At 34.6% G+C, this 8419-nt stretch overlaps 1 protein-coding gene across 9 annotated transcripts in view; it reads right to left on the bottom strand.

Moving 5' to 3' along the window:
- Nucleotides 1-8419, bottom strand: part of LOC109687883 (dnaJ homolog subfamily C member 24) — a 128521-nt gene that overhangs the window by 74522 nt on the left and 45580 nt on the right. For 3 of the 9 annotated variants that reach the window (XM_074060638.1, XM_074060641.1, XM_074060645.1), the window contains exon 6: nucleotides 5520-5659. The gene's annotated coding sequence lies outside the window, so the exon portion shown is untranslated. Of the gene's footprint in view, nucleotides 1-2135; nucleotides 5848-8419 lie in introns of those variants that run through there. The other 6 variants (XM_074060643.1, XM_074060642.1, XM_074060644.1 and 3 more) reach the window with 6 other exon arrangements.

The following is an 8419-nucleotide window of genomic DNA, read 5'->3' as shown; positions in this document are numbered from 1 at the left end:
CATGGTTCAAAGCTGGCCTGGGCAAATAGTTCATGAGACCCTATCTCGAAAAAACCCTTTACAGTAAAGGGCTGGTGGAGCGGATCAAGGTGTAGGTCCTGAGTTCAAGACCCAGTACTGCAAAACAAAACTAGGAACACCGGCAGGATTGTGCTCTTTGACTCAACCTAACAACCTGAAAACAAGGTTTGAAAGGAATAAACTGATCTGTACCAAACCAAACACCCCATTCCAGATTCAATACTCTCCAAGGACAGGCAATAAAATCCAGTCAACAAATGAATAGCTAGATAAATCACAAATTACTAGCTATGCAAAGCAGGAAAATGCAACCCATAATAAGAAATAAATCAACTAGCTGGGTGAAGCAGCTGATTACCCGTTATCTTAACTACTCAGAATACAGAGACCAGGAGGATCATGGATCAAGCCCATCTGCTGCAAACAGTTAGGGAGACCCTATCTCAACCAATAAAAAAAGCAGTGCATGGTGGCACATGCCTGTCATCCTAGCTACTCAAGAAGTATAAATAGGAGTATCGTGGATAAGGCTGGCTTAGGCATAAATGCAAGATCTTATATCAAAAATAACCAGAGCAAAATAGGTTGGGGGCATGGCTCAATGGTAGAGTGCCTGCTTTGCAAGCACAAGGCCCCAAGTTCAAAACCCCAGTACTGCCAAAAAAAAGTAAATCAGTTAAATAGGCCCAGTATGACAGAGATGATAGAATTAATGGATAAGCACTCTAAAATACCATTTTAAAATATTTTCAAAGATCTAGGGGGAAAAGTGAACACAACAAAGAAACTGTAAATGTAACAAAGAACCAAATACCGTTTCTATAGTTTGAAAATGTATTAGATGGTCTTTACAGCAGTAGAAACTGCAAAAGAAAAGGTCAGTGATTTTGAAGACATAGCAATAAAAAACATACAAATTGAAGGAAAATGTCTAGGAAAAACTGAATAGGTTTAGTAATCTATACGACAGTATTAAACAGACTAACATACATGGTATAGATGTTCCAGGATAATGAGTGAAAAAGAAGGCAATCTATATTTTTTTCCCCCAAAATTTGGTCAAAACTGTAAACCAGACACCCAAGAAGTTCAGATAAAATAAATTTGAGGAAAATAATCAAATTGCAAAGAGCTGCTGATAAAGAGAAAACAAATAGAGAAAAGACTCATGAAGCGCAATGTGAGAACAAAGAATTTTTGCTGACCTCTCATCATAAAGAGAATTAGAAGACAGTGAAATGTTGGGGAGGGGAAGGAATACACTCAATTGAGACTCTACACATAGCAAAATGTCTTTCAAAAATGGGGAAATAAAGATATTTTTAAGCAAAAACTTGAGAGAACTTTTAAGAAAGCCTAAAAGTTGTTAGTAGTTAATACTATAGGACTTGTTAAAAGACGTTCTCAAACTGAAGGACAAAGCTAGGACATGGAAATACAAACTTACAACAGCAAAGAACACTAGCATGCTAAACGTGGATGAATACACAAGAAACACATGGCTTAATTTCTTTTTTTTCTTTTTGTAGTGCTTGGGATCAAACCCAGGACTTCAGACATACTAGGCAAGTGCTCTACCAGCTTGTTTTTGTTTTTAAGTTCCTCAAATACTGTGTTAACTAAAAAAAAAAAAAAATTAATACCAAGTGCTACGGAGCAACAGACACAACCATACCCTGCTGTTGGAAGTATAAAATAGTATAACTTTGGAAAACTTTGGTAGCTTCCTTTAAGGTTAAAAACACATTTAATGACAACCCAGAAATTATACTTGTAGGTATTTTTAAGTATATTGTTTCCCTTTCTTCAGTACACAGGTTTGAACTCAGAGCTTCACACTTACTACTGCAGGTGCTCTATCACCTGAGCCACTCAGCCACTCCATCCCCTTATGGATTTACTGCAAAGAAACAGACTTGTGTATGAATGCCCACAGTGCTTTATTTATCATAGCTCCAATCTACAAATCACCAAATATTCGTGAATAGGTTCATGGATAAACATTGTGGTTTACAGCAGAACACTATATAGCAGTAAAAAAGGAACAAATGATTGATACATAAAACATAGATTAGGTATAAAATATTTATTAGTGAAAGAATCCAGACACAAAATAAGTATTTTGCAATTCCATTTAATGAAATTAAGAACATTCAAAACTAGACTCTAGTAACAGAAAGTGGCTATGTAGACCCAGGTATTGAGGTCAGAAGTTAACTACAGAGGAACAGGAGGCAGCTTTTTTTCTTTGTCAGTACTGTGAGTTGAACACAGGGTCTTATGCTTGCTAGGCAGGGGCTCCACCACTTGAGCCACACCCCTCAGACCTTTTTGCTTTAGATTTTTTTTGGGGGGGTGGGTGGCAAGGGGGTAGGGTCTTATGTTTTCTGCCCAGTCTGAAAACACTGAGATCCTCCTATTTATGCTTCTCATTAGCTGGGACGATAAGTGTGTCATCACACCAGGCTATAGGTTGAAATGGGATCTTGTGAATGTTTTACCTGGGCTGGTCTTGAACTGTGATCTTCCTGATAGCTGGAATTAGAAGCATGACCAGCTCAGAAATGATAGAAGTATTTTGTGTGCTCATTGTTGTTGTGGTTACATGGGTCTATATATTTTTTGAAACTTAAATATTTTCAGCACTTAAAATGAATCCTAAACTTTTACTATATATAAAAATATACCTCTTTGAAATTGCTTTTTAAAATGAAATAAAGTATACACCATTTTTCCCCATACCAAAAAGTCATATACTTCTACAGTAGAATAATTTCAAACACGATGAATTTTTTACTAGTAAACTCAGTGACAGACGTAGGTCTGCAAGGGTGACTGACTTTCAGAGATCCAGTCAGAGGTTTTCTCATTTCTAAGAGAAGTTTGCTTCTCTTAGAAAATGACGTTTCCTGATTTGTATGCTTCATGTGAAATATTAAGTCTGAGCTGTAGAGACTATCCTTTACTATAAACGATGCATGTTTCAGGTAAGGAGGAGCTAGCATGGCACGTATTTGCACCTATATCTTCTTCCATGGGACATCCATAACAGTATTTAACTGATTATTTGAAAGATCAAGTGAAATTACACAAAACTCCACATGTGGGTACTGGTTTTCTTTACTATTCCTCTCTTTTGTTTTACCCTTTGCAATCAAGGACTAGATATAGAAGGCCGTGGTCATATTCCTCCAGAGGCTCCTAGTGAGATAGGTTCTGGGTTTCTTTTAGAAGATTCCTTTCTATATTTGTTAATTTTATTACCACTAAGATACTTCCATCATTGTATTTTGTTAATTTCTTTTCTGAATAAAAGGTAGCTGCTCAGAATTTACTTCTCATGGTAAATCCTAAGAAGGCGCCCTAAGAAGGGAACCACACTCAGTATCTTGTTAATTAAAAAAAAAAGTAAACTGCCACAAAAGCATTGTGCTTTAAAAGAATTTCTCTTACAGGTGTTTATCACCAACAAATACTTCAATAACAACTGTGGTTGAAGTTCTGTACAGAATTAAAATTATTTTTAAAAAGGAAAAGGAAAAAGAAGTAGTATACAGGTTAGAAAAAGAAAAGCTAAAAAAGTCCCTAAGTTTTCCTTGTATTTATACAGAGCCTCAAAACAAAATAAATGTGTTGTTTTCTTATTTGGCCTAATCTTCAAAAAACTAGGCTGTGAAAAATATTTGCAACAAGTGTTTCAAACCTGTCTATATCATGTAAAGAACATTTTCAGTTTGATAAGAAAATTATTAAGATCTTGAAGACTGCTGTTTGCCAAAGCAGGGAGACTATTCATGTGTGATGAAATATAATCAGAAAACGAACGCAGAGAGTTTGTTCTGCCACACGATTAATAAAAGCAGGGGAAAATACCATTAAAGAACTGAAGTATCAATTACATTAACAATTTTTTGTGTGTGTGTGCTGCTGGAGACCAAAGACAGTGTCTACATGTATGCTAGGCAAGAACACTTCCACTGAGCTACCCCACCCCATATATTGACAAAAATTTAAAAGATTCGAACCTATACCATTTGTAAGGATATATTCCAAAAGAATAGTTAAATGTTTAAAAAAAGAAAAAAGAGAGTATTAAAGCCTAACTATGACTCAAAATTGAGAAATCATGAAAAGCAAAAATTGGTAGGTGAAAAACTGGGAATAAATGTTTGCCATTCTTATCTCAAAGTGCAAATTTCCATAATATTTAAAGAGCTTCTATGAAATGAAGGAGACTAACCGACCTAATGATGGCAAGACATGGAGAGATTACAGAAAACAGACCATATATGTAGGCTTTTAAACACAAGATATTCATTCAGCCTCACTCAAACTAAAACAAAAGCAAAAACACAAAGGTACCATTTTTTTATAATCAGATTGGTAAAAATCTAGTAACAATGATAATAAAAGTAAAACTTGCCCCCAAAAAACATGACATTACTGTCTGCTGGCTCATTATATCATAAAATAGTAGAGTTACACAACAGCTAGGCACATAAAAAGATGTCACAAAACAGGACCCCAGCAAGGCTGACTTTATATGGTGAAAGTTCTAAACAGAGAATCTGGTATCTAGGCAGGCAAGTTTAGGGGAAACTTGATGGAGAGATGCAATGTATAAACCATGGGTCTTGGCTTATGCTCAGTGTGATGGACAGAGATCTCCCTATATTGTAAGTATGTTGCCTTATTAGTCTGTAGAATGTTTTGCTTTTGCTTTTTCTGGTATCCTGTACTAAGTCATACATATTACCTATTTTTAGAACTTAGGAACAAAGGTATTTTGAGAAACTGAAAACTTAAAACAAGATCTTCACCTTATAAAAGTAACACTTCAGAATTTGTTAATTACACACTGCTTTTCAAGTCCACTGTCTTGTTCATTTTTGTATGACCTGAGACACTCGTTTTTCTACTTGAGCAGTCTTGTGTTTCACTGCACTGTCCATTTTATTACATGAATAGGAAACAGCCTGGCTGTTGGCCTGAAGACCTATCATTGGTTTCATTAATAAAAATAAATAGTGTTATATTGATTTTCTTTTAGCAAACTTACATTCTTTTCCTACAAAATAGACATTTAAGTGGATCCAAATGCAAAGAGGGTTTTCGGAAAATATTTCTACATGATGCAAGACATTTCAGAATTATAATCTCTTCTGAAAAATGAAATAAAAAACTGCAGTCTCTCCTACTGAATTTTGTTGACTACAGTCAAGCAGTCTCTCCTATTGAATTTTGTTGACTACAGTCAAACTAAATTCCTTCCCAGTAGATTATTTGGGTTGGCCAATAATTCAACTTTTTTGGTTAACAAAAACTATATAATCAAAACTTTAAAAGAGCAATTTTAAAGACTGTGCCAAAGAGTAATTTTTAAATTTATATGATCCAGATATCAGTAAGCAAATCTCTCATGCTGAAGACATTTTTTAAAGCAATGCATTTTGTTCTAAATATGATTGTCATAGAGTGAAAAATTTAAACTTATTTACCAGCTATTACACAGGACATGTGGAGAGAGGGTCTTTTCATTTAGTAGATCACCATCATTAATTTTCAACTGATGATTTTATAATAGGTCCTTCTGGTTCCTGATGGTCATTATCAAAATATAATGCACTGAAGATATGGCCTGTACAAAGTAGAACAGAGATCTTAATTAGAATTCTGACAGGTCCACTCCAATAAAATGATGAGATTATTTGTAATTGATGTCACAATCAATTACCATTTGGTTCATCATGAGCACTCTAATAGGTCTGGTCTTGGTACTGGCCCCAGGATGGTGCTGAGTGAGCGGCTGCCCTGTTTATGCTGTTACTGAGACAAGGAGACACATTATCATCAGTGTCCTAATGACCTCTTTTGAAGATATTAATGACCCTGTCACACTGTTTTGATTTCTTATAACCTTAGTTTGGGGCTTGTATAACAAATTAATATTTGGGAACTATAGGATTAAAAGATCTTTTTGAAAGCTGAGACCTTTGACAGTAAACTTTATTTTACTGAAAGCAAAAATGCCAGTCTTAGAATTTTAGGTAGTTCTTAAAAGAAAATGTTAGGACAGTTCTCCCTACCTCCAAATGGCATATTTGGATTTTGTTTGTTTTGTTTTTTGAGACAAGGTCTTACTATATAGTGGGATTACAGTGTGTGGTACCAGGCTCAGCCTTTAAAATAGACATGCTTTAGAATGACAGAATCCAAATTAGGTTTTATGTCTTTATAGGGGTTCCTTTTCTTCACTAATTCTAGGTGCCAATGGGTCATGTTTGGCTAGAAGGTGATAACCTACAGAATTCTACAGATTCCAGGTACTATGGACCTATTCCATATGGACTAGTAAGAGGACGAATCTTCTTTAAGGTACAGTATTCTGCTTCACATGTAAGCTTTATTCTCTGAGCCAGAAAAAAAAAAAGTTTCTCTCAAAATGAACTTTGAACAGTTGACTTAACTGTTGTAGTGACTACATTTTAATGAACAAGTTGTTTTTACTTAGTAGCTCTATGCAAAACATTATCCCCCTTCTCTGCGTTGCTTTCATAAAGGTACGAAATTGAGGATGACTTCTTAATAATAATAAAATTTAAACTACATTAGCTATAGCCTAAGAAACTCTGGAGCCCAGGCTGGCCTTGAATTCTCAATCCTGGGATTGTAGGTATGCACTACCATGCCTAGCTGTGGCTTCTCCTTTTTATCACAAGTTGTAAGGAAAATATATGAATACTTAAGGCGAATGGATAGTTTACCTGAGTCTCTGTTCTTAAACAAATGTCATATTCAAGTATTTAAAACTTAAACACTTAAGGTTGAAAGTTTATAGTTAACTCTTACTTGAGGCTAGTAAAAGAAAATGCTTATATTCATACACTACACATATAGTTTCTTGAATAATGTTTGAATGTTCCAAACTGTAGTGTTTAAATACAACACAAGTTTTTTTTAAGTCTTATTGTAATACAGCAAATTTTGTTCTTGACTGATGAGTAAGGAGAACACATTTAATTATCTAGCATGGAGAAAAAAGGATGAATAGAAAAAGGAATATGATATCACTTTAACTGTTTTCAAACTTATATATTTTGATTTTACAGATTTGGCCTCTGAGTGAATTTGGATTTCTACCTGACAGCTCGAATGGCCACAGATTTTCTGATGATTAGCAAGCATTTATTATTTTGACTTGACTGTTCAAGTGAAGTGAATTTACTTTACTTGAATTCACTTCACATCCTGTTCAGGTGAATTTATTACTGCATTCGGAACCATGTATTTATCAATAAACTATCTGCTATTCAGTTCTAGTTACTTTTAATTGCCACTGTCAAGAATAAGCAACATGCTATGCAAGTTGTATTAGTTAAGAATATTTGGATAAGAATGTAATTCAAGCCTGCAATTCCAGCACGTGGGAGGCCAGCCTGGGCTACATAGTTCCTGGCTAGCCTATGTTATATGATGAGAACCTGTCTCAAAAATAAATAATCCAAAATAAGTTTTACATATAAATTTTATGATATACAAATGTTTTTTCTGGAGGGGGATGGATGACTACCTCACTTGTATTTTGGTTTTGTAGGTACAATGAACATAATCTGATGTTCTTGAATGTGCCACATACTTCAGCCATATTTAGAAGTCAGAGTAGTAACTCTTTTCATTTACAAATCCAATGTGACAACACGAGGAGTGCGGCCTAATGAAGAGCTGCTCACTTACATGCTTGGCCCACTCAGTTGAAGTTAAGTAAAAAATCTTCAGTGATTCCACAAAGTATCCTCAGAGTCTTTAAATGCATTCTGATATTAAATACATAAAAAATATGACTATTACATCTACGATCTGTGTAGTCAGTAATAATTCCTAATAAAGGTCCATTTCATAGCAGCAATGAAAAGAGTGATTCCATATTCATAAACATAGGTAATTAAAACACTATCATAATAAGGAAAGGCATGTCCCAAATTATTTTTTAAAGCTTCCATTTCCTAAGTTACATTTAAAGGTGAAGATGGCTGTGTTCACAATTTTCTGTCTCCAAAGCTTACCTATCTTTCCATAGATGCCACTTCACCTTTACTGACTTTGAGATAACTTCATGGATATCTATATCCAGCATTTTTTATGGGAAAACTGGGCTTACATATTGTTCACAAAAATTCTAACTAATTCTAGTGTCTCTAGAATTTGAGATATGTATACAATAGGCCTATAGCTAAAACCATCATCTGCTAGATCAGAAACTTAATAACTACAAAGGAACATAATACTTTTACCTAATAAAAAAGACATGGTGATGTTAAGAAAAAGAAAATTCTTATTTTGTACCAAGAAGAAACAAAAGTCCTCAGATGGGAAAACACAAAATAGAATTTATAATTCA

The sequence above is a fragment of the Castor canadensis genome, chromosome 18 (assembly GCF_047511655.1).
Source record: "Castor canadensis chromosome 18, mCasCan1.hap1v2, whole genome shotgun sequence".
Lineage (NCBI taxonomy): Eukaryota > Metazoa > Chordata > Mammalia > Rodentia > Castoridae > Castor > Castor canadensis.
This window is presented reverse-complemented; position numbering and strand designations above follow the sequence as displayed.